At 32.4% G+C, this 26736-nt stretch overlaps 1 protein-coding gene across 2 annotated transcripts in view; it reads right to left on the bottom strand.

Annotated features, from left to right (window-relative positions):
- LOC123709220 (fibroblast growth factor receptor homolog 1-like) overlaps window positions 1-20492 on the bottom strand; it is a 57033-nt gene extending 36541 nt beyond the window's left edge. For both annotated transcript variants that reach the window (XM_045660359.1, XM_045660349.1), the window contains exon 1: window positions 20314-20492. The gene's annotated coding sequence lies outside the window, so the exon portion shown is untranslated. The remainder of the gene's footprint in view (window positions 1-20313) is intronic.
- Window positions 20493-26736: the final 6244 nt, after the last annotated feature.

Here is a 26736-nt window from a genome sequence, read left to right as displayed (position 1 = left end):
TATTCAGATAGATACACCTGTAGAATCACTGCATGATGAGCAGAATAAGTCTTTAAGCGAACTTACTGCCCGTAAAGTCAAACTACAGTCAAAAGTTTTTTATTTTAAATGTTTTCTAGTGAATGCTAAACAAAGAGTAATTATTTTTAAATCAAGTAAAATATATCAGTGATTACTAAAATAAAACATTTACTTTACCTACTTAAAATTCTTATAACGATTCGTGTTCAGATTATTCGATATTTCAATTTATTAATAAACCAAGGTGATATTATACCTCAACCACAAACCACAACCCACAAACGCCTCGCAATTACATCGTTTCAACCACTTTATTTGCATATTATTTTTAGGCCTACGTTTATATTATATATACGTATAGGGCCATTGGTCAAAGGAGACAGAAGGCTCCTTGGACCTCAACTTTCGACTAATATTATTTATTTTGTCAAATTTGTGCACATAGTCCTTTCGTGCTAACTTTTCTTGATAACAGAAATACACGTTTTTGTCTGAGAAATCTATTTCTTAATTATCTCAACGAAATAACAGAAATTTATCTGGCTAAAGATAAAACAAATGCAATGATGTTTAACATAAAAGGGAATTACAGTTAGAAGTTTTAAACAAACCAAAAATAAATTCGCGATCGTAGCTAAGCCAATTAAGTTGTAAACGTAGTCGATATAGCGAAGGCGAATTCTAAAACATCCTGTGTAGCCCGCACGTGCGGTAAACTTCCTGCCTACCTCACTGCACGCTCTCTGACTACGTTTGTTAGGTTTTTGTTGATTTTTCAAAAATGGAACTTACCTTGCTGTTCTTTCGTTTAAATTTTAGAAGTCTATTTAGTATTCTGTGATTTGAATTATAATAGTGTTTGTCCTTGCCTCGGTTAGGTCTGCACGCTCTTTTGGTTACGACATATTTTACGAAAATACTGACCGATTACATTTTATTAAAAAGAAAATGAGACTTTACTAATTACTGGTGTGGTTAACATTGACTACTATCGTAATGAACGAGTTCTCTGCATAAAGTGTTTTTTTTTAAATTACTTTTCTAATGCGAAGTTGACGAAGCTTTTGGAATATAAATGGATGTGATATAACTTTACACATCTGTGTATATTAATGTTAAGAAATGTAGAAATAAAATTTTATTGCATATTTATTCTTTCAAAACTCTTGGATTACCTTGTAAGGTACATACAAGCTTTAGTCAAGTAAAAATAACTTGTATTGTCTGTTCGTCCTTGACCGTAAGTTTGTCTATATTTTATCAGAAATACATGCATTTACGATGTAAAACCCACGCTGAGAATCGACATTAATCTATAGTCCGACACTTTGATTGATTTATTTTTATTCAGCACATAACGTCTTATTCCTCTGACGTAAATTACTATGAAACATTATTTAACAATTTGATAATAGAGAATTTTCCGCAGAAAAGAATACCACGAAATACTGGTTCTGGCATATGAAGACGATTCAGTTTTAACTGGAATAAAATACGCATTTTGGTAACTGGTGCAACTGTAATGACGTCATTAAATGACTGCAATGACTATTTCGCGGGTTTACAGACATCTTAACATAAAATGGCATTTTATATTTCCCTGTTTAAAAGCTTATTCTAGCCACGATGAGGATACTAGAATAAACGTAAGCATTCATCTGTAAAGTCTATAATGTTATAGATAAGTGTTAACAGCGTCAAAAATTATTTTCGCCTATTTATAATGTCGGAATTGTTGCCAATTACTAAAAGCTTTCTTTTTCATAACTCAGCCCACGCCAGACATAAAACATCTATAAATGACACAGGTCCTTTCATTTTATTTTTACATAAGAAGGGTTACTTGAACAAAGTGCTTGTGTTTTGGAGTGGTAAAACACATTGCTACTTAAGAGCTAACTTAGTAGCACCATTTAGATTGACTGATAACTTAAAATAAACCTTAACATGACAGATTGGAGTTTTATTGTAATACAATAATTTATTTGGTTACATAATTTTTATTTACTAACAACAGTCAAAATCTGTTAAAACGACATGGAATGGACTACTCATATTTGGTGGGTAAAAGCGATAGTAGTAATAGCCGATGACGTTATTATCAAGTACTTTATACAATAGAATTCAGCCGGGACCTTTGAAGTTGGTCAATATAACTGATATGTTGTTATAAACGATGTCGTCGTAAACGGTTTTAACTGTAAATATCAACAAAGACAGAATTGTTACTAACTATAACTAAAATAACATATGATTATAATTTGAAATACATTAGTTATTATTATAAATATAATAATAGAGTGGTCTGTAAAAAAAATGGCAACTTAAAGTATGTTTTAAAATAGTTCAGAAATGTTCTACCAGTCTCCAGTATAGATACTATTTAAATATTTATTTAATGTGTAGACTTATTGATTATGTATTGTAAATAACACTGATATATACATTAGATAATACACTAAAATATGATAGTAATTCCACAGCTTACATAAATTAATATAACAAAATCCATAAGTTACTTAACTTAACTTAAAATATAATAACTAAATTATATTATTAAGGGACTCCTTGTACCTGTAGTCAAGATTGCGAAGATACTGGCAGCGATCCCCCTTTGACCAGCTAGACTAATTCTTTGTCTGAGGTAGCTGCCAGCTCTTCGGTCTCCTGTGATGTCGACTAACCTTTTTGCTATTTCCTTAAAAAGCCTTATCACCTTAGAATCAGTCTTAGAACCCCCGGCGGGTTCTAAGACCAGGGGTCTCGACACCGAATGGGATCTTATTGATTTAGATTAAACCTTATAGTACTTTGAATATTAGTAGCAACTTGTAATTTTATAATTATTTTTTTATGATTGAATATACCGTAAAGCTAACCGAGGAATATTATATTTACGACAATATTGTAACTCAATAATATATGGACTTATGATTATTATAATATTTTCTGATACTATTATTTTAAATAAGTCAGGACCCGTATCTACTCTGTAACTGTAATAGTGATACCTAAAGTGATTCCGATGCCAATGAGTTTTTTGTTCCGCGCGATCCCAATGTTGCGACATCAGCGCTACGGATATTAAGAGAACTACACCGAATTGTACTGTCAAAAATACTGTCGCTGTTGGAAGTTAAAGAGTAAAGGCTCTTAGGTCCTATCACTATACAAACATAATCTTTATTTATATCTAATGATTTTTCAGCGCATCCTTCCAACGAAATCTTTACGAGTAGTAAAACTGTAGCAATCCCCGATAAATCTACTTGTTGTTAATTAATGGAGATGTTTGAGCAAACAAATTATGTCTACCAAGAAGCATTGAAATCAAGTTCTTTGAAAACAAATCAGTATTCCTCACTTCTGGATAAGGTAAAGCCAAGAGATTAACATTTTTATCTGATTGTATTTGAACAATGCGTTTTTAAAGTATGTTTATTATATGGTATTATTTAGTTGCGAATGAGGTTTTATAAAGAAAAGTTGCTTTTAAGGTAGCGTTCATAAAACCTTTATTACTCAGGATAAAATCTAAAATATTGAAGTAGTTTTAAAAGTATGATATTTCGAATTCAGTTTATTTCTTTTTTTTATTAGAGCACTCGTTAAGCCATAATAAAATATCAACCTTACGCCGATTCGATTTAACAAACAACAAACGCGATATCTTCTTTGAAGCAAGGACGAAAAGATTTATGACTCAGCATTAATTCGAAAAAGAACTACAAAGAACACTGCATTTACGTATTTCGTACCAATACTAACATTATTGGTCAATTATTTTTACGAATTTCTTTAATTTTAAAGACAACCTATACTCAATGGGTATCGTAAATAGTGACCCTATCCTAGCCAACAACCTTTTAGTTCAGACCTCAGATTCTTTCTCTGTTTTTTCTTAGGAAGTAAGTGATCAGCCATCTGTGCCTGACCAGTGCCGTCGACTTTTTTGGACTAAGGCAAGCCGGTTTCTTCACGATGTTTTAATGCAATGTACGAGCGTGTGTTAAATACACATAATCAGAAAGTTCATTGGTGCACAACCGGGATTCGAACTAAATACCTCAGGGATTCGCACGTTGAAACCACTATTACATGTTATCATTTAACTTGTACAGTATTATTTTAAATGTGTAACAGTCGTTTCGATGATTTCCCTATAATATTTTCATAACTAATAAAAATTGTCGTCATATTAATAAAGTCCTATAAACATGAAAATTTATAGCCAACAAAAAACCGCCAATCTGCCTAATAAACAAGACTTTCCGCCTATACAAGTCTATCGTATCTAATTTTATGTACGCGATCGGTCGAATCTTACACGCAATTCGCTATTTTCGTTCATTGTATATACAAGGAGCGCTTGCACCCACTGTTCTTAAAATCAGCTAGTAAATTAAAAAGTATGACCAGAAAGAATTACCAGAGCACAGGAATCAACACACAGGAAAACGAGACTATCAGAGAATCCTAGACACCTAGAGAATCTCTAGGTGATTTGTCTAAGAAATTATGTTAAAAATCGAGTCAACAATTTAGCCATGAACTTGGTACAATATAATACGGAATTACATGAAAAAATACAATGGAAAGAGCTTATTATTAAGACAAAAAAAACTTTAGTATACAAATAACAAGAATATTTAGGTAAAAAGAGAGTGCACTAGCCCCACACTAGGATTCCTAGTATCGAAGCTAGTCTCTTCATGTTAACAGTACGTAACAAAAATTTCTACATAACACTTACATTTTATAATGAAACTATTGTTGCACAATAAGAATATTTTTTTCAGCATAGGACAGGTTAAGAGTAATAATAATAATTGTAGAAGTTCCAACTTATAAAGGATATAAATCCTTTATGTCTAGTTTTAGTTAGAATTCTTAATAATTCGTTCTTAGTTGCTATGTAAGTAATCTAGCACTATATAGAGATGAACTCTAATGTTATGATTAAAAGAAATCGTTTTACCAAGAGCAACGAACAAAGACAAGAGACCATTTGTAAAGATCGTAACGTATTGTAACTTTTAGCTAAATGCAAACCAAACAATGAAAGTACATAAATAGTAGCTTCTGGCGCGAGTAACTAAATCAACACAAGCACGGCATAAGAAAGACTGCTGTTTTCAATCTGTTCGTGAGTTCTGCAAAATCGTATCCCAAATAACACTATCGAATTATGACCTGATAATAGTCTGACATATATTTAGATTTTACGTGATACCATAAATCTTCATTTTGACGAAACCCGTATTAAAAATGAGCTAAATTTTTGTTCAATTTCGTAAAGTAGACGTGAGAAATAAATAACATAACTCAAAAACAATGATATATCATTCGTATGGAGAAACTTTTTATTCACATTGCATTATAATACACCCTTATTGACTATTGTATGAGTTGCCCTTATAATCATTATCTATTTAAACACCAAAATATACATTTCATATAAAAATCACGTTAAATAGCCATTAATCTGTCAAATAATGAACCTTGTCCTGCCCTATTCAAAGTATACATTGATTCTAAAATCGCTAAACGTGTAGTGATGACCGCTATATTATTATTTTTTATCGACAAAAATATTACTTGTATGTTGTATATGTTCTTGTTGTAAAAAATATTGGTTTTAATAAAATGTATGATTCACGTAACCTCATTTTTGAAGGCGAAATTATGTGTTTACTTTATTTGCGTCTTTCTGTTTTATATTAAATCGTTTAATAGGAAACGAAATCAGTAAGCAGTTTGGCCAATATGTTTACAGCTTATGTGACTTGCTTTTTCGTTATACGGCTATGTGTAAAACAAGCTATTATAATACTTAAACTATGACTTATTATTACTTAATTATAAATATTAGGCATGACATTAGAATAGTTTCATTAAATTAAATCAAATTTAGTAGTAATAGTTTAATTGTAACTGTCACTAGTAATGTGTACGAATTTAATGCAAAATAAAAGGTTGGTAAGCTTTGTGTTCAACAAAATTTTTGTACGAAACCTACAAAAGGAAAAAAGTTTAAAATACAAAGTAAAGGAGAATTTATGAATCAGCAATTAATAGTGAATGTCAATAAATATGCATAAATCCCCGAGTTCTTTGTTAAATTTTATAAACGAAAGCGCCATTCCTTGGCGATGAACCAAATTAGATTTCCAATTACCCCATCTATATATTCACAATCTATTCTAAAATGCATGAAGAACAATAAATGTCAGATTTATCGACAATACTGGAGATTGGGCATCACTAGCGCCGAAAACTTTATTCAATTGAGATTGTCCGTTATGTTACAAAGACGTTATGTTAAGAAGGCAAGACGTGATTTGAATTATATGTCGATATATTTATTAATTTTGTCATGCACTGGTTTATTAATTCCGTGTTCTACGCTTTCCAAGATCTCTTCTACTTAAAGAAGCTTTCGCATACAGGAGCTAATAGATAATTTTGTACATAGCATTTGAAGCTTGCAAAAGAAAATATAACATTTATAAGGAAGCCGCATTTTTTTAAATCGGCTGAAAACTGTTTCGTCAAAATATATATTGCATATTACATGTGTTTCATTTGTTAATAACAGGGCACTAACTCATGTTGACGAAATGCCCCAAGAGGTAATTACAATTTCAATGTGTTTATTTAACCGTAATTTTGTCTGCACTGTAATAAATTGCTTAAGATTAATGTTCCCTAACTTAGGTAGAATATCTGCTATAATATAAGAGTATGAAAGTATATTTGTTATAATTACAATGTTATGTAAATAATTTCGTTAAGTTCACCTCAGATGCAATGAAAAAACTGTTAAATTTGAATGTCCACATCAGAGGATTATTGGTAGTAGTAATGTGATCACTTTAATTTTCTCTGGTTTTGAAGCCATATAAACAAGTTTTTTTTGAACAGGGAGGAAACGGGCAGGAGGCTCATCTGATGTTAAGTGATACTGCCGCCCATGAACACTCTAAATGCCACAGGGCTCGCGAGTGCGTGCCGGCCTTTTAAGAATTTGTACGCTCTTTTCTTGAAGGACCCTAAGTCGAATTGGTTCGGAAATACTTCAGTGGGCAGCTGGTTTCACATACCGGTGGTGCGCGGCAAAAATTGCCTTGAAAAACGCTCAGCCGTGAAACGGGCGTGAGGCGGACGTCGTGCGTTTATCTCACCGAAGCAGTTGCCAAATCTGTTGAAATGCCATGAGCGTTTTTTCATAATCGGCAAAAAATCTCGTTTTCTGACATCTATAATCTATGTCAAGACCCAAGTATTACCATACGATGTATGTTTATATGTTCAGGTCTGCTTCAGCTGCAAAGAACTGTTGAAAAGCATTCATCATATATGAACTTTGTTAAATTGTATTTATCGGGCAGGAGGCAAACTTGTCACTTAAAGATATGGATATGGACACCAGAAGTTTTGCGAGTGCGTTACCGGCCTTTAATCTAGTTGTACGCCCTTCTAGAACAGACAGAACAGACATTCAATTGTTTCTAGCCAGAAGTCACCGGCTTTCTATAGAGTTTCTTAATACATAAATACTTTGCTCTTATTAGAAACTCATCGAAATGTGGGAGTATAACATTAACATCCTTTGTTTAAAAAATAAATTAATCATAACATGCTTTCTTTAAGCCAGACATTACAAATTAGGTTACCATAGTTAGAGGTATTAGAAGCGCGCCAAGATGGATTTTTAAAGGGTTCAGTAGATATAATAATAATCGTGCATATTTTTTTTTGAATCAGGTCCAGATAATTAAATGTGATAAGACAGAATTAATAAATTTAAAAAAAATTCCAGTAGATGGTGAAATGTAGTCAAGAATAGAGTAATGTCAATGATGCATGGGATTTAGATACACGGGAGTCATATTTCGCGCTAAATCGCCTTTATGAATTTTACCATTGCTATATGTTTTTACAAATCTTATTTTAAACAAAAAAAAAACTGCTCAAACGGTATTTAACGTAAGGCTTATTAAATCAGTTGTTAAGTAAGATATTAATCTAGATTAATTACCAACAAGATTAAATACAATATCGCATTTTGGTAGATAATAATTGTCTTCTATAAAAGTACTTCACTTTGCTTTATAGTCAATAGCTTCCGCGTACGCGATATCGGGATTAAGGTTCGATGTTTTCGTACAGATCTCTTACTTTTTTGACAATATTGTATAGCCTATGTTCATCAGGGATAAAATAGAATTTGAATCGTATTTATTTATAAAAGCTTGCCAACGCTTGGCACACTGAATAATAAAATGTAATTTTTAATGTAACTAATCCTTATAGGCAAACATAACATAAACGAAGAGATAATAATAATAACTAAATTATAAAAACTTAACGAACGATCTGTGAAGTTTCTCTCTCTGAAAGTGAGATTGACTATTCAGACCTTGGCCAAAACGCTTTCTTCGGAAATGAGGGACAAATGGAATAACAGGATACCTGGGGTATCTGGAGGGTACACGAAATGTTGGTAAAAAAGATGGGGCAATCATCCTGATTGTTGAAATCGAATATACAATCGTTATATCTGTTAATTTTCGACCATTCTTCAATCACTTCAATGGTTAAAGAATTTCAATCTAACCAGTAATTTTGGAGATATTGAATGCGAACAAATAATAAATTATTTCCTCTTTATTTGTTGTAATTGTATGTATTAGTTATGATGGCACGGATAATTCTTAAAGTCACAAATAGACTAAGACTATCTTATCGGGCCATGATCCATCCAGCATCCTATTAGGTGCAATTATCCTATTGCACGGAACCCGAAAAGCAGTAACAATAGGGGCGGTCGTGGGTGGACCAATATACTAGATTAAATAACAACTACTTGAGTTTGATGGATCTGAACAATGTTTATTTTTGTAAAGCACTCGGTCTAATAGCTTTGTAGGCGATTTGGATTTCAAATTAACTTTCATTCAACTTAAAAGCGAAGTCAAATATTTAGTATCTAAAATCCTCTTTTAATTCCGCACTTTATAAAGAAATGTTAAGAAAATATCTTTCAAATTAAATTAACGTAAATTTATTAGAATATTACTTATGCAATATTGAACTCTTATCATACTTGTCAAGTACGCATAACGTCGACAGTTTTATGAATTCTAACATGACTTTAGATGTTTGATTATCCCGAGTTCCAAGTCCCTTGTACCGGCAAGTTATTGGATTAGACGTCTTTTTCCTACAAAAGTATATGCGCGAACGTTGTGTTAAATCTAGTAAAGTGCCGTGATATAAGTAAACAAAAGATGGTCAGGCATTTTTTTTAAAGTTGCTACTTAGCATTTTGACACCTCAAATTAATTTCTCCTCATGGTAATTAAGTATTCCAACCGTGCTCAAATCTAAAGAATATTCTAAGAACTGCCTCATTCCCATTCTACTCAGACGTTGGGAGCATACAATATAGAGATAAAATCTTATTAAACAATAGTGATATTTCCAACACCTTTTTTGTTTAATTTTCAAGTCGACAGGAAGGCGATAATATCGATTGCGAAATATGGGAAGTAATTTTAAATGTTGTTCACGGTATTTTTATTATTTACTAGGATGAATAATAATAACAAATTATTTTATTTTAAAGTCAAAGACAATGAGTGGCCATTTCATATATTACTAAACATCAGTTGAGCTGCCTGCCCGTTATATAAAAAGTTATGTTTCTATAGCACTTAAGTGTGCATTAAAGTATAAGCTCAAGTTCGTTAAAACACAGTTACAATATATTTCCATTTAAAATACACGATTTGTTGATTTTGCATTCCTGCTACTAGTAAATACCATCTAAGGCCTTAATAACTTGCTACTAAGGCAATACAAAGTTAATATATATATAATAAATAACTAATGCATATACTACAATATCGTGCTGAAACTAATATATTTATTATAATATAATTAACTAGTATATTTTCCTGCACTATAAAGCAATTAGTCTAAAAATTTCAACAGAAAACACTCAGAAAGACAATTTTCCGAAAAATATGCGATCACTGTCCCAATTCCGAATTCAAAACCGTAACATGTCGTCAATCGGATTCTAATGTGACAGGAATTTTCATTCCACACATTTTCAACAAATTCTCGCGTCTGTAAATAATTTTGACAATTATCTGGTATTTCGTATCAATTCTATATATATTAAGTACAAGTTTTAGACATCCCAAATTCAGTAGTCATAGAATTAATAGTTTTAATTTGCCGAGGTGTAAAATAGCATAATTTTTGATAGTGTGTAACAAAATACAATTATGTTTAAACGCTTAACATTTCTTGAGCGTAATATATAATAAGCATAATACTTGTAGCGCTAAAATTAAATCAACAGCGTAATCTCCGATTATTCTGTGAGACAGAAATAAGATACTAAAAAAATATCTGGCTATTCCGCGTAAACAGCTCACATATCTTAAATAAAAAAATATAAAACACTTAGTATCTATCAACAATTCGACATAGTAAATCAAATACTTGTAGCTTTCAACGTGTTCTCTATGGAAAACATGGCCCAATTTTCAATATCGACGCCGTCAATCGAGTACTAATGTGATACATTAGCATTCCTCCTATACAAATTCTCGGATCGTGTAACAAAATTCTTTCTTGTTAATCGAACGGTTAACAGAATGGCGACACGAATTTTAAAAGCCTTTGTGGATTCAGTGAAAGTTACATAGAATTTGTTTTATATGCAGGACCTGGGAACAAGACATAAATAAATTATTTATCGTCTCGTACAAACGTGTGTAACCTATTTGTACATTACCAAAATATTGCTAACATATTAAAACTACACTTAAGACTAATATTTCTATAAATCCAATCTTTCATCTGACACATTAAACAATTTTGATACTTTTATTTAAGCATTTAAATTTTTATTAGAAGAATATCGCTATTAAAGTAAATCAACACACACACAAATAAACCAACAAGATTGGTCTTCTCAAATACGGCTTAACAATTTAGTTTAAACCAGTTCATATTGTAATAATTAAACCTACAATGGTGCAGCAACATCATCGAGGCGACATTTAATTAACAAATTCAATTAACAATGCAGCTAACGCTCAGTACCGGTTGCTAACGGCGTACTCTTATAAGGCGAGCGATTAATATTTACAATGTGTTCGTGTATTGTGTCGATAGATGGGTACATGTGCGAAGAAAAACCTTTCAGATACGCTAATACGTGTAGAAAATATTGAATGTTTACTTAATTCAAACAAATCTGGTTTCGTATACAAATTTTAGGTGATTTTTTGTTGACTGAACTATGTCTGTTTTTTTACGTTCGAATCATTTTAAATTTCTTATGTCTAAGGGTTCCCGCTTCCTTATGTATGTGACATTAAAAGTATCAAGATATGTCAGATACACTATGTCTGCAAATATAATATTTTGTATTTGTTTTTGTAGTTGTGCCTTGGTTTTGAAGGTACATTAGACCTAGCAACTAAAACAAACCCCATGTACCAAGTCGTTGACTTAACAGTACCGGAAGCTTATAATATTCCACTAGCCACCACGAATATAGATGATTGACTGCTATAAGACGCTCTTCAAACATTCCTTGTCCCTTTCACACATAACCAATTAAGGTAAAGTCGAGAGGGATAGAGGTATTCAATAAAATTCACTCCACGTACGAGGAAGCGGGAACGATTTCTGATGTCAGTATAGAAATATTAATCGTGAGCTCACTCAGCGTCAAATGAAGTAAAATTTGAATATTCTATTAACTATCACTGCTATTATCATATCCAAGTAGTGAATTGTTATGTGATTTTTAACCTGTGGTACATAAAATAGAACCAAGAGATATATCTCAATTATATAGCTTCAATTTTAATCATGAGTGCAATATTAATTTTCGCGTACTTTTCTATGTTTTAGATTTGCTTTATTGCTAAATGTTTTATACAGAAAAGTTTTAGAAATATCCTTTTTTCAAATTCGTCAAGTATTGTAAACACCCAAAAAATGTAAACGTGTCTTAACCATTGTAAAAAAACAAACATCATTTGATACAAGAAACGCATTTAGATTACGAATTACAATAATTCATCCGTTTACATAATACCGTCACAGTGAATTATTACTCTTCTTAAACAATAGCCGATTTCAAGAATGCATAATCTGGTGAGCCTTCAATCATTTATATGCCGAACGGCTATTATTCGAAGTTAAAAACATTTTTACATATAAAAAGCTCCTGAATGAAACGCTGGATGTTTTGTAGCATTAATCTTTAAGTCAAAATTGGTGGGTAACTTAGAGATAAAACCTACAGTCTTTTGCATAGCTAATTAAATAATATAATACTTGCCTTATACGTTTAGAGAAACTTTTTATTTTAAATATCTTTCAACTAACACAAGCCATCCTATAAATGTATACGATGGCTTGTATTACTTATATGTTGGTCTTCATTTGCAATACGAAATTAAATCGCTAAGCATGTGATGTCGCTACGAAAATCGTAGTATTTTGTAGTAGGAATACTAATATGTACATTTACATAGCATGTTTTGTAAACCAACTTCCGGCAACTTCAATCGCGACGTAATCACATAGTATCCAAGGAGATGAAAAAAATTATAGTGTGAAAACTTTTTATTGCAAATTTAGCCATGAGTTCTGGCAATGTCAAATGCTCGAGAGTGTGTGTCTTTTGTAAAAGATAATACATATTTTTTGCGTATACAGCTGAGCTACGAGACTGAACTTACTAAGAATACAGTATTTATGACACATTTATGGGGTATATATTTTATATAAAAAAATATGATTAAATTTATATTTAATCATTAAATTTAGTATTGTCTTTTGTTAAAATAGCTTTTACACATTTAGAAAAAACTTTTTAACGGATTTATTGCCCGAAGTTGGTATCGACATCGTCATCTTTTAGTCGTTGGTATTCGGGGCAATAAATACAGATAAAACTACTTTCTCTGCAGCTGTGGCACTTTTGACATTTAACACTTTTTGTCTTCAGTCATCGTGACCACGCACGCTGAAAAACACGCGAAACGTCGGAAAAATTTAAAATTTAGAATTATGTAAATAACTATAAGTTTTAATAATAACACATAGCTTTAATCCGTTCAAAAAGTGTTTTTCTTAATCATTAAATTTGTTATATAAATTTATTTACTGAATTAAGAGCTGTTTATTTTTGTTTAAGGAATTAATAAAAAAGTTCCAAGCATGACAAATATAATAAACATTTTTCCTTACTCAAGAAGTTAGTTAAATATTTATATACGTATTGCCATATATAGCCATTCTATAAGCATTTAATTATTACATACCAATGTCAATAGTTATCTTTTTATTATAAACCTGCCTGACAAATGACGATATTTCAGTTGACCAGTTTAGCTCGTAGGTACTAACATCAAACTTTAGCTTTCAGAAAATGAAATTTTAAATTGTGATTCCGTTTCATTGATTAATATTCTTGATACGTCTTCTATATTACCCCTATTTGTTCATCTACGCCTTACCCAGGGTTAGCCTATCTCTTTCGCACAACTTTCTCACTTACTTCTTGCCGAAAATACTGCCTGCGCTCACATCACACATGTATTTCTAACAGCGTTCTAGCACGAAACCTAGGGTCAGCCTCGTGCTTAAAGGGCTTATTAAGCGGTTCTTGGTAGTGGTTACTTGAACTATGTCAAATACTCGGAAGATGTTTGCTAAAAGACCTGTTTAAGAACGTAAGGATCAAGGTCATTTGTGATATGAGAAGTTGTCATATCTAAAGTTCGCACCAAATCTCGAAAGACAATACGTCTGTCGTCACATTAATTGAAATTTATTGCGTCTCGTACTATCAAATTGAAATTATTTACTGTAAATCAAATTGAACTTTAACACTTGACCTTAGGGTTGAATGTTGTGGTTTGTTTTGACAACTGCCCTCGTAGTGTTGCTACAATTTTTATCGATAGATTTTGAAGTATGTTATAATATTGTTGGATTTTATTATATGTAACCATAGATTAGGTTTATATTTATGGAATTTCACAATAAAGTACCAGTATGGCTTATCCGATATAATTTTATTCTTTATTAACATTCTATATAGTCTTTAACTAACGCGAGTACCAAACAAAAGTAATAGTGTTACTAGATAAAAGTAGACATCAAACTGGAATTTACAACTGATGTTATTACTTAGAAAAGAATTTCCGTTATGGTTACCTTTATCAATCATATTCTTTGTGAATTGTACGAATGGCTAAAATATCGATAACGACTTGATATTGTTAATATTGTCGATGTTAAGAATATGAAAGAATATTAACATCGGTAAGCAACATCCCTAGTGGTACAATCGAAGATAATGCTCCTCTCATGTGATTGATACAATCACTGGCTTTTGTTTTATTGAGTTAGTGTCGTTTGTTTTGATTTAATATTGGTCACGTGTATCGACGATTGTAGAAAAAGTTTATCTTTATCTATCATTGAAGTACTTTAGTAATATTATAGTACATTTTTATAAGAAACAAGATATTGACTAGGTCCCTCGCGCGTAGGTTGAAGGAACTTCGATAAAATCAATCATTATTCGTCTTCAATTTCTTTTTTTTTCATGGAACAGGGGGCAGTCGGACAGGAGGCTCACCTGATTTTAAATGATACCCATGGACACAATGCCATAGGGGTTGTAAGTAGAATGCCGGTGTTTAAGAATTGGTGCGTTTTTTTCTTGAAGGAGCTTTCGACAACTTTGTCTTCTTCAACAATAAGCCACAGTTTTTTCACATTCATTTATCAGTAGTATAATTATAAATACACAAATGTGTAATAGCCTGTTACGTAATCTTTATTACGAAATGGCCTAGTAATGTTTCATTCTACCTAACGCCCTATTAAATCAAATCGATGAATCGTCTTCAAAAATCAAACATGACACGGTAATCCTAAAGACTCATATCGATCCTATGATAACATCGATTTTTACTGACAAAATCAGCTTCCTCTAGTTTGCTTTGTTTAATTTTCTATTTATCTGACAAAAAGTTTTCATGTGAAGACAATATATAATTAATATAAAAACTCATTTCATTTACACGGGTTTTGGTTAGTTACATTATAATTAGGGCTTAATAATTGCGGTTTAATTTGGACGTACTTATTTAATTAATTACAGCTAAATTAACACAATTTTGTTTTATTACTGTATTGCATAATTATTCAATTCGAATTTAATTTTTACTCAGTCACTCAGGAAACAATTTACCTCCATAAAAACGTTTAAAATGTCTTTTAGTGTTTTTGAGATTATAAAGAGCGGGAACATCTATAGGATTAGGGAACAAAAGGTGCATTAACTCGTGATGCGTGCACGCATTAGTGTCCTATGATTACCGTGACACGACCTTTTATGGTCGTTCTACACTCTGTGGACTCCATTAACTTTAAGAAAAATGTTTTAGAATTACACACGTTTTTTGTATGTTGTATGGTATCGGAATTAACATGCATGTTAAATAGTCTGTAGGAGTAATTTTATTTTCAAAATTCTTTAAAATGACTATGCCAACTTCTTTGCTGGGAACAAATACACGACTTCATTCTAAAAATAATTCTGTTTCAGAGTAAAAGTTAAAATCTGTTTTAGGGATTACAATTATTTAACGACGTACCAATTTCGATGACCTTTGGTAGAGAAACGAAGTTAAGATGTTATGCAATGTGCCAGGACAATATAAGTTAAGTATGGACACGTCAATCAATTGATACTCTTATCACTGTCTAGAGGAAGTGCTGACAGCCGGAAATTATTGCATTTTGCATAGAAAATTGAGATATGTGTTGCCAGCCCATTCTTGGCTTCTATTTAGAAGTCTTGATCAACTATGAACCTTCCTGTTTATATTCCAGTTTCCAATTGATAGAAAGATAAAATTATGTTCAAATTAACGATACTCCGGTTGTCATTGTACGTTAATAAATTAATTTAGAATCTGTCTATACTTTTAGAAACATTTAAATATCAGAATTAGCTGTATAGATTACAAATATTCTTAACCTGTACCTATTTATTTTGTTATAATTGTTTGTCCTAATTAGCTTATCGTTCTCTTTGTTTTGGTCAAGTACCATAAAATCACTTTTGTTATTGAGACAAATTGACGAATTATATTTTTAACGTTCATTCTATCAATTTCTTAGAAATTTGTTTTTTTGCTCAATTATCGATATGTTATTTTTGTATCTTCATATCGTAGAGGTTTCCTAATACACATAGCCCTTAGGTGGTCGTACATGGGTTTCCTTTACGGCAAAAGTATTATCTACTAAGGTTATAGAAGCCTGATAAGGGATATCAATCAACGTGATTACTTTCTACTTGGCTTAAAAATTATATAAACTAAACACTTAAGTCTAATCAGCCAATGATGGTCAAGCAAATGTACTATTAAGAAGTACTTCATCGTACTGGGATAATCAGTTAGCTTATACTATTTATTTTAAAATTCAAATTAGTTTTGCGTAAAAACATTAAAGAATGTTTTCCTCATTGAGAGATAGTGTTCGAGGAAGACGACATATAAATAAAATGAATACTTCTACAACTATGTCATAGTCGTATATAGAATGCGAGATGTCGTTGTTGCATACTAAACGAAATTCCTTAAAAGTACATTGTTACATACTTAATGCATATTTTTTTTATATAAAACTGTAAGCCTGATCTAGCTTAACGTATATACCTACATTTTATTATCAAATGTTTTATGTATTAGGCTTATTTTTCGGGTAATCGAACTATATATACTTATATAATCATTGAAACTGCAACTGCTCGGCTTTCATCCGTCAAAGCAAGGCTGATACCAATCATAGTATGGAATAATAAAAAGACGCCGGTAATACAATATTGATGTTCAGTGATATTGATAAACCGTATATAGGATTTATAGCTGTGAGCTGAGGCGGTTACGACTTATTGAAATAAACAAAATTCGTTCTATCAAAATACTTTATGATGAACGAGATTCCACTGAATCAAAAACACAGCGAATAAGTAGTTTTACGACATAATAAACCGTAAAAATACACTTTTCTTATTCAGTCACCCGATTATTTCCTAGAGCCATCAGTGGTTTGGCAGCATTATTTATGTATTTCTTACGTCAGCCATTGCTATATTGCCAAAACATGAATTTTCCACTTAACAAGTACGTATAGATCGTAATCGTTGAGAGGTTTCTTCGCATCGAGATTCGCCGTTGATACTGCAAGTTCGCGAAAAGTTAAATGGTCCAATTAAAAGTCATTGGTTATTAATTGGCAATTTGATTATTTGTTTTTATTGGCTGACATACCGTCTCATTAACTACTATTATTACTACATTACTAATCCAGTTCATGGCACGATTCCTCCCTACATTACACTCAGGTATAGTCCGAGTTTGCATGATAGGTAAGAAAAGAAAAGACAAAATAAAAAATGCTTTATGAAGAAAAATAACTAAGGTAGCAGATGTCACATTAAAAATAAATAAACTTAAGTTGAAATGCAGGCGGGGCATATGGCAAGAGGAACACAAAAATGGAGGCACAAAGTATTAAACTGATGCACAAGGCATAATAAACGCAAAAACGTAAGAGCAATTTAAAAGGTGCTTAGACCAGACTAAGGAAACAGCAGACAAGCAAAGAGTGGCACAGTGCAGACAGAAATGGGATATGTTTCTAAATGTATCTGAAATAGATGGAATATTGCAATAAGGTCGGCACAAGCTAAAAATATTATTCAAAAGGTTGTAAGCAGAATGTATCATTTATTTATATATATCTTACTAGCGAAATAGGTGGCCTAGCCCGCTAGTCAATTAATCGTTTACGTTGTTAAAATCGCTTATAGGTAACAAAACTTCTCTAGACGTTCAGAAACGAGACGAGAATTATGTCATAATTCAAAACATTTCTGATTCTCATACGTCAACGTATGTCAGAATCAGAATTAAGTCCTTTTTCTGAATAAGCCTAAGCTTCGATCACCAAATAGCTATCTATGATGTACCAAGACATTCTACAAAAATATTATTTTATACCAATTAATGCAAGCTGCTCTAAATTATATATAAAAAATAAGTACAATTATGATAGTCATGTCCACAGTTGTAGTTGGTATGTAGTTTACAAAATAAATCATAATAACTGAATGATCAACAGCGCTCGTTAAAACGATCAAAGAGATCCAGAAATATCAGTGAAATTAAAAAACTGAAAACAACATAGATTCCGAGTAAACTATAAACTCAATTCAGTGTGTTAAGCCTGAATAATTTCATTTTTAATGCGAGGTTATTAGAACAAGGAATGCATACTGTATCATTTATAATTTTAGTACTTTTTAATCTTTGTCGATGCATATAAACGTTTACTTAACTATTATATCTGACCTGTTTGATATTATACTGCGTAAAATAATATGTAGCACATAGGAACTTATTGTCAAACCAAAATTAGGGGAATGCAGAAAAATAATACGTAGTACCAATGTATGAAAGTTTGCAATGCGTCATTATTTTTTATTGACTTGTATCTGTTTATAAAAGTTGTACGTAATTGCCTCGATCTTATTATAGGCATAAAATATAAGTATAAAATAAATATATTTGTTTGAGAAATCAACCGAAATTTGTAAATAAATGATTGAAAATAATAACTTAAAACTACTGTTTTCATGAAATAAAAAACTTCTAGATAGACAAATTGTAAATTTTTTGTACTCTATCCCTATGAGTCAAATAGACAAATTCAATAGAACATCTTCATTTGTGACTATTTTTTGCGACAGTTTACCACGTGTTCACTTTTATGCAGTGCCAGGAGGTAAGGAGCAGACAAGGGAAAAATATGGAGACTTCCTTATTTAGGTTTTGTTTTTCTTGCATTTTTTTAATGTTTTAAAGTATGCTTATGTATCTTTGCATTGAGCATTACATTCTTAACAGTAATGTAGTAACATGATAACAAATTTAAGTCGTTATATTCATACCACAAATTCGTCGAAATAATTTTTATACATCATTTTAAATTTCTATTTACTGTCATGTAGATATTTACAAGTATAGGTGTCTAATGTCTATACGTTTCTAAAACAACGTTCAAAAAATTTATACTCAAACACCACTCCACTCACGCACTGTTCCATTAGTGACAAAAACGTATTGTTTGCCACGTGTTATACGTTAGGATACGCAGGATGAATGTTAAGGGACCTTATTCGATTCTCGTCCCAGCCTCTGGCCTTGCTCACCCATACAGAGTAACCACTGTGGCTACCCTTGTTAAGAACGGAATATCGGCAAGATTGTAATCCTAAGGAATGAAAAAATAATCCTACGAACATATCTGCTTTGAATTACAAATTTCTTTAACAAAAAAGTTATATACAAAATCAGTTACACATTAACTTAAATGTATTTTAATATGATCAACTGTATCCGTATATTTGTAGTGTTTAACATATATATATATATATATATCAAACAAATTTCCAGTATTTATAATTTTCTTAACCTACATAGAAATAATTAAAACAAATTTTAAAAGTTTGATCCTTTTTTTGACAGTGTACCTTTAACGCTGGCAGCATTTTCTTGCTGTATTTTCTAGTGTATGTGTTGAAGTAAACTATATGTTTTTGAAAAGAATGGAAGACAACAACAACTTGCCGATAAAAAATTAATAAGAGGTTTTAATTAATTTTGGCATATTGTGGCACAAATAACTAGTAATTAATTTCATATGTTTAAGGTTGGGTTAGGTACTTATGATTTATTATATACAATATAGAAATAGTTATTTATATTAATAATTGTAAAACGGCACCTAGATCATTGTTAAGCGTTCAAAATAATTTTTCATAACTATGTACATAATATACAAGACCAGTTTTGTTAAAGCATTGATAAAAGTACTTTTTTAAATTTTTCGATTAAAATCTTAAATTAGTAAAAATTTAGCAACACTTATATATATGGCTACGTAAATATTACAATGGCAAGATATAAAAGGAAGTAATGAAATTCCCGCCAAATGTCAAAAAACGTGCTGACAAGTAAACATCTGCTTATATGAAATTCTTCAACACCGTCAACTGTTTTTCTAGCTAACTATGAATCATTTTAAATATTTAACTAATTATGTTTTCATACAACCGCCGTTCTATATTTAATTATATCTCAAAATAACTAATCCGCTTACCAACTATAGAAATAACTGGAATTCCGCTCGGCACTGCGCTCTGTTGCAGTCACTATTGTCAATAAATATCACGATCACAGAAAATTCACTAGAAGTCACTCAGCACGATTGAAAACCAAATCGTATTTTTTTCAGGACTCGCGACGCCCTAGCTGCACAACCGCACTCGGCGAAGCTTAATAAAGGACTGAAGAAATGACGGCGCAAGCTTTCAGAACCCTGCGCGTGCGCTCCGTGCTTCTCTTTCCATTCTATGAACACAAAACATCCGTCCCTGTCTAACTGAATGTCTGTGGAAATTAAGAAAACGCAGCGCTCGTGTTACGTAATTCTAGTGATTTATATTGTCGTCTGATTAACGATTTTAATGCTTTCGGTTTGTAATGTTAATGTTCGACATAATTCTCTATTGTAAAGCGATTTCGTTGTAACGTCCAAGGCTTTCAATATAGAAGTTGTATATTGCTTTTACTTGAGTTTATTTTAAGTTTGTTAATGTAAAAATAAATAATGAAAAGGTTCGCTCCAGATGGAACGAGATGATAGACAGCCTAGCCTCTGTCACCTGACGAAAAAACTTTTTTTAGTTTAATTAGTCTTAAAGAATTCAATTATACCAAGTTTTTTTTTAATTTGAAACATTATTATTGTTTATGAGTGAGTTTATGAGTACCAAGGAGTGAAATCTATGCCAAAACTTTTTTCGAATTAAACATCAACAAAAATCGTTATGTTAATATCTAAACCTTTAATTATATTAATAAATGATGTCTTAAGTCCAATTGTATGATTATGTTGTAAGAAACGATAATATTGTTATTCGTGCAAGGAAATGAATTTCCTTTACTTTCGATTCCAAGAATATTTATACGCTTACTACTAATGGTGCATCTCATTTTGTTCCGGCTTCCTTCAATAAAGATGTTTTGTAGAATTATCATTAAGTATATCATAAACTTATCGTTATTACTAACTAGTATTACATCTAGTAACACGAAAAAAAATTGTTTAAGGTCAACTATGAAATGGAATTTAAAGTAAGATAATTTTTACACATATTTTATTAAGCAAAATTTAAAGATAAACTTAACAAAAATAAACTTAAAGATAACAAAAAAAGAATATAGATTTGACGTCCTTTCTTTAAGAATAAAATTAATCAGTGGTGCTACAACTTATTTAGGTCTGGACCTCATATTTCTAAATCTGTTTCATGATTATTTGTTAATCTAATAGGCAAGTAGGTGATCAGCCTTCTGTGCCTGACACACGCCGTCGACTTTTTGGGTCTCTTTCTTTAAGTATAGTGAATAAAATTCCTGATACCTTGTCATTGTTCCTCCAATTTTAGTCGTTTACTTGACTACAAACATGCTTATAAAAATGAATATTGGTTGGAGAAGTTTTCGATTCATTCGATTCGTTTCACATCGGTTATAATAAATTTTAAGTAATACATATTTATTTAAGAAAACACATTAAATTTAAAATTATGTAAATAATTATAAGTTTTTAATAATAATACATAGATTTAATCCGTTTAAAAAGTGTTTTCTTAATGTGTAAAAGCTATTTTAACAAAAGACAATACATATTTATTTATCATATAACTATCCTTTTATTGTCTTCCAAGAGTCCTTTTTAATCGTGATCCACATTTCGTAACATAATGCGATAATGGTAACCCTATGTACATTTAATTTAACAAAATTTCATCTTAAACTATCTACCAATAAGTCTCTACGGTATTTCTACTCAGATCACGGCTTGAGTGACCTTTATCATGTTATTTCAAATTGACCTGGCAATGCTACTTGATAAAACATTTTGTCACTAGATTTAATTAAGTAATCCGTAGGAAACCCCCATATAGAACTGTCTTTTCCTATTCGTATTTATAACACCCCCATATTACAAAGAACCATCTAATGAACAGTGCTAGTCACAGATCATTCATCAATCGTTACCAATCGGTCGTTCGCCACAAATTTGTTTTACCACAAAACTCAAGTATCCGTTTCCTGCACGCCACGTGCCAGTTAGGAAGTGGCATTTTTATGTTTTAAAACGTGGCTTGAGTTAAGACTTTGATTTATACTATAAAGAAAGAATAGACAAATGCCTTATTATAAAGTTATTTGTAATTAAGTGGAACTTGCAACTTTGTTTGTGTCTTAGGTTAACAGCCATATACTTCTGCATTCTGGATACCTACACATATACTTCCATTCTCTCTCGATGGCCAGACCAGTGGATTTTTTTGTGTTTAGCTTCCTACATGATACTGGGGTACCATCTGCATTTAGAAATAAATATTCAAGTCCACTGCTACAGTTCTTTTGCTCAAATTTAATACAAATAGCAATTTAAATTTAATTTAAATAAAAACTCGACACCAATTTCAGTTTTATTATTTTGCTCTATTTATAATATTCATCTATCAATACTTCGAGACTTTTACCGCAATCAAATGTCTTAAGACGAGTAAAGTATTTTCTTATTCTAAAAAATAGCTCAAGTTAGTACACTTACTGTGCGGGCTCTAATCCATGCAAAGCAATGTGATGCCTCATTCCCTTAGATTTATGGCATTTCGTATTCCGTACTTATCTATATGAGAAATAACCAGAAATAGTATTGAGTAAGTCAATATTATTTATATATGCTGTTTTCGTTTGTGTAGAAATACGATACAAAGTCGAAAAGGTTCTTATCTTTTAGATGCAATGTTTTAACGTAGTTAATAAAAACGTCGAAAATATTAAGACAGAAAAAATTACTAGTTTAGAAAGATCCGATCATCTATTTGTCTAAATTATAATGTTTCCATGAAAATGAAAGCGTTTCGAGGGTAATGACCATTGGAAGAACTTATTTACTTATTTACTCCATTGGGCCAGTTTATCTCTATCATTCGATGTAGTGCGGCTTCTTCGGTCACTTGGAGCTCGAGGAAGTCCCTCTCCACGTTTTTCCAGCGATCTAGGCCGGCCGACAGGGTGACGACTAATAGGTTTGTTGCCCCAGATGACTCTCTAGATGGCCAGTCCAGCGGAGCTTTTGAATTTGGCTTCTCCCGTGATGTTATGTTCGAGTAGCATCTACATTACGTACAACGGACCAACTGAACGTCTAAGTGTGGAAACTGAGTCCACAAACCATACCATCTACATTAAGTAATAGTATTACATAAAGACACACACACGTGTGAAACAGTGACAGCGGTATTATTGTGTGTCCAGTTTTGTTGAGTTACCCAGTAAACTTCGAGTGAATCCCAACAGGAAGTGTATTTAGTGCCTTATAAAGGTACTGTGAACCACATATATTGGAGATTCTTTTGACACATCCCGAATTACTGAGTAAACTAGAAAAATCTATTCGACACATTCTATGAATCATTTTTAAAATACCCTCATATTCCTTTGTCCACATAAATAGAAACATTCAAACACGACAGTCAACGTCATTGTTAAATCTGACTTTTGGCAACTGACATCTGACAGCTGCACTATTGCCATACCTAGTAGACCTATTGGCTGGATACAAGGATTTTGGACCAAATTATTATAACATAATCTTTGATTATTCCTACATTAGGATTTGAGTAGAAACCATAATAATGGATTGCCGTAGGTGTTTAAAAAATGCACCTGATACGGAAGGCATCAAATGTACCTCCTGCCTAGCATGGTTGCATTTCTATTGTGCTGAATTGACGGAATTAGACTTTAAGAAAATTTTACCTATGAACAGAATAAAATGGAAGTGTTCTGCATGTAAGACTAAAAGGAAAGCTGCGCCCTCGGCGACCACCTCACCTACATTTCCCACGGGTTCGCCCTTGAATGTGGATACGGAGGCTCTGACTAAATAAATGGACTCAAAATTTGCAAACTTAAGTCAACAGTGGCGTGATGATCTTAACTCTGCTATCTTGGAGGTTTCGCGAACATTCAGGAACGATATAAGCGCCCTAGAAAATCGCATGAGCACATGGGAAGAAAGGGTAGCTCAAGTAGAATCAGCGGCTGTCATGAGCTCCTCTACCCTACCATCCAACTACATAGAAGAAAATGTGTCACTACGTCACGAGCTTGAAACCTTGCGTAACAGGCTCGACCACTTCGATCAAGCCTCTAGAAACTGCAACGTTGAGATTCAAAATGTGCCCGCAAGTAAAGGCGAAAATCTTATGCAGCTCTCTTTTGCACTCAGCAACATTTTAAACGTCGAATTAAAACACTCTGGCATAAAAACTGTACACCGCGTTGCGCCTGGTGTACCTGCGGGTCGCCCAAAAAATATGATACTGCAGTTGACAACTCGCAGAAAACGTGATGATTTTATCGCGGCCGCGCGTGTGCGTGGCACTCTATCAGTTGATCAATTGCTTGGTGGATGGCAGTGTCTGGCGTTACAAACAATAATCGATTCTACGTCAATGAGCACCTTACCCTGAAAAATAAAATACTTTTCAGTAAGGTCAGGCAACTCGCTAAGGAAAAAGGGTACAAGTATGTATGGGTAAAAAACCTTTGTATGTTTGTCAGAAAAACTGATGAAGCTAAAGCCATCCAAGTGCGATCCAATGATGATCTAGCCAAATTAGTATGACTATATTCCCGTTTGTATAGCCTACATATTTTTTATATTGTATTCAAATTTTCTATATTTTTTGTTAGAATCTTGATCTTTAAATATTCTTTAACTGCGGTGTGGAGTGCGAAACTGGATTTTTCTATAATTTTCACCTTGTTTCCTATCTTTCATATTTTTGACTATGGATAATGGCTCAAAATACCTTATCTATTTACTATCAAAACTGTGGAGTCATCAAGAGTAAAATAGATAAACTCAGAAATAGTATTCTTCTTAGCAACTTAGCTTAGTTATTGTTCTGGTTGAGACTTGGTTGGTGGATTCTGTCTTTGATGGAGAGTTGCATTCGGGTGGTTATGATGTATTTCGACGGGACAGAAACCTCCAATTCTCTCGTAAAAAAGGTGGCGGTGGAGTTTTAGTTATGGTGAAAAGAGGAATTAAATCTATCAGATTGACTGAGTTTGAAACCCCGGCCTTGGAGGAAATATACATTCACTTGCCATCTCATGCTGGTCTCCTCCTGACTGCTTGTTACTTTTCTCCCGTTACTCATACCTCTGCATACTTAAAATTCTTTCAAAAACTGCATGATATACACGCACGCAAAATCGAGCGCTAGGATTTTCTAATTACATAATTACAGGTGACTTTAATTTACCGTATCTCATCTGGTCATCCTCTCCAGATACCCTACTACAATCTGCAAATACTGAGTCATCGAAATTGTTGTTGCATACCATGTCTTTTATGAATTTAAAACAAAATAATGTTATCCACAACAACAATGGGCGGCTCCTGGACCTAGTCCCAACAACACTTCCCGGGCGTGTTGATTTCTCTGATGATCCTTTACTTGGTCCTGTTCCTCATCACCCGCCTTTAGATATTCTTAGTACTGTTAATAGGTTAACTGTCATGACATCAGCTACTTTCAATCAAAGAAATTTCTTTAATGCAGATTATGACTTAATAAATAATTCTATCGATAAGGTCGATTGGGTGACATTACTAGCCACGTCCCATTCTGAGGATGCTGTTACCGTCTTCTATTCAAAAATAAATGCAATTATTGCTGCTTGCGTGCCATTCTCTAAACCTAAATCCCGTAAGTATCCAGTTTGGTTTAGCAGAGGGCTGATTAGAGCTCTTAATCGTAAGAAGAAACTCTGGTGTCGCTGGAAGACCTACAAAGGCTTACTCGACTATCAAGAGTTTTCTTTATTAAGAGCACGTGTTAAAAATCTTATGAAACTTTGTTATAATCGCTATATAGAAAGGATTGAACAATCGCTTAAATCTAATATCAAACATTTTTGGAAATACACGTCCACTCTAAAACAAAGTAATTTAGGTTACCCTAAACTAATGAAGTATGGCAGCATTTCATCCGACGATCCCAAACAAATAGTTGAGTTATTTTCAAATTATTTTCAGTCAGTATTTGAACCTCAAACTCACTCGGACGGAGACGCTGTGACAGTTGAAGAGAGCCTTTCCAGTGACTCTCAGATCCTTGTGCATAACTTGTATTTCGATGTAGACGAGATCAGCAAGGAACTATATTTGCTTGATCCGAGTAAAGGTCCTGGTCCAGATCAAATTAGACCAGTTTTTCTAAAGCATACACATCGTTCATTGTGTGTCCCTTTACAGATTATATTCAATAAGTGTATGTCCAGTGGCACTTTTCCTGATTGCTGGAAATTATCTTATATAACGCCTATCTTTAAGACTGGTGAAAGGAGTGATGTCGAAAATTACCGACCGATTTCAATACTTTCTGCAATCCCTAAGATCTTGGAAAGATTAGTTCGCCGA

Source organism: Pieris brassicae, chromosome 1, assembly GCF_905147105.1.
Source record: "Pieris brassicae chromosome 1, ilPieBrab1.1, whole genome shotgun sequence".
Lineage (NCBI taxonomy): Eukaryota > Metazoa > Arthropoda > Insecta > Lepidoptera > Pieridae > Pieris > Pieris brassicae.
The sequence above is the reverse complement of the archived record's forward strand: the minus strand, read 5'-3'. Positions and strand labels throughout refer to the sequence as shown.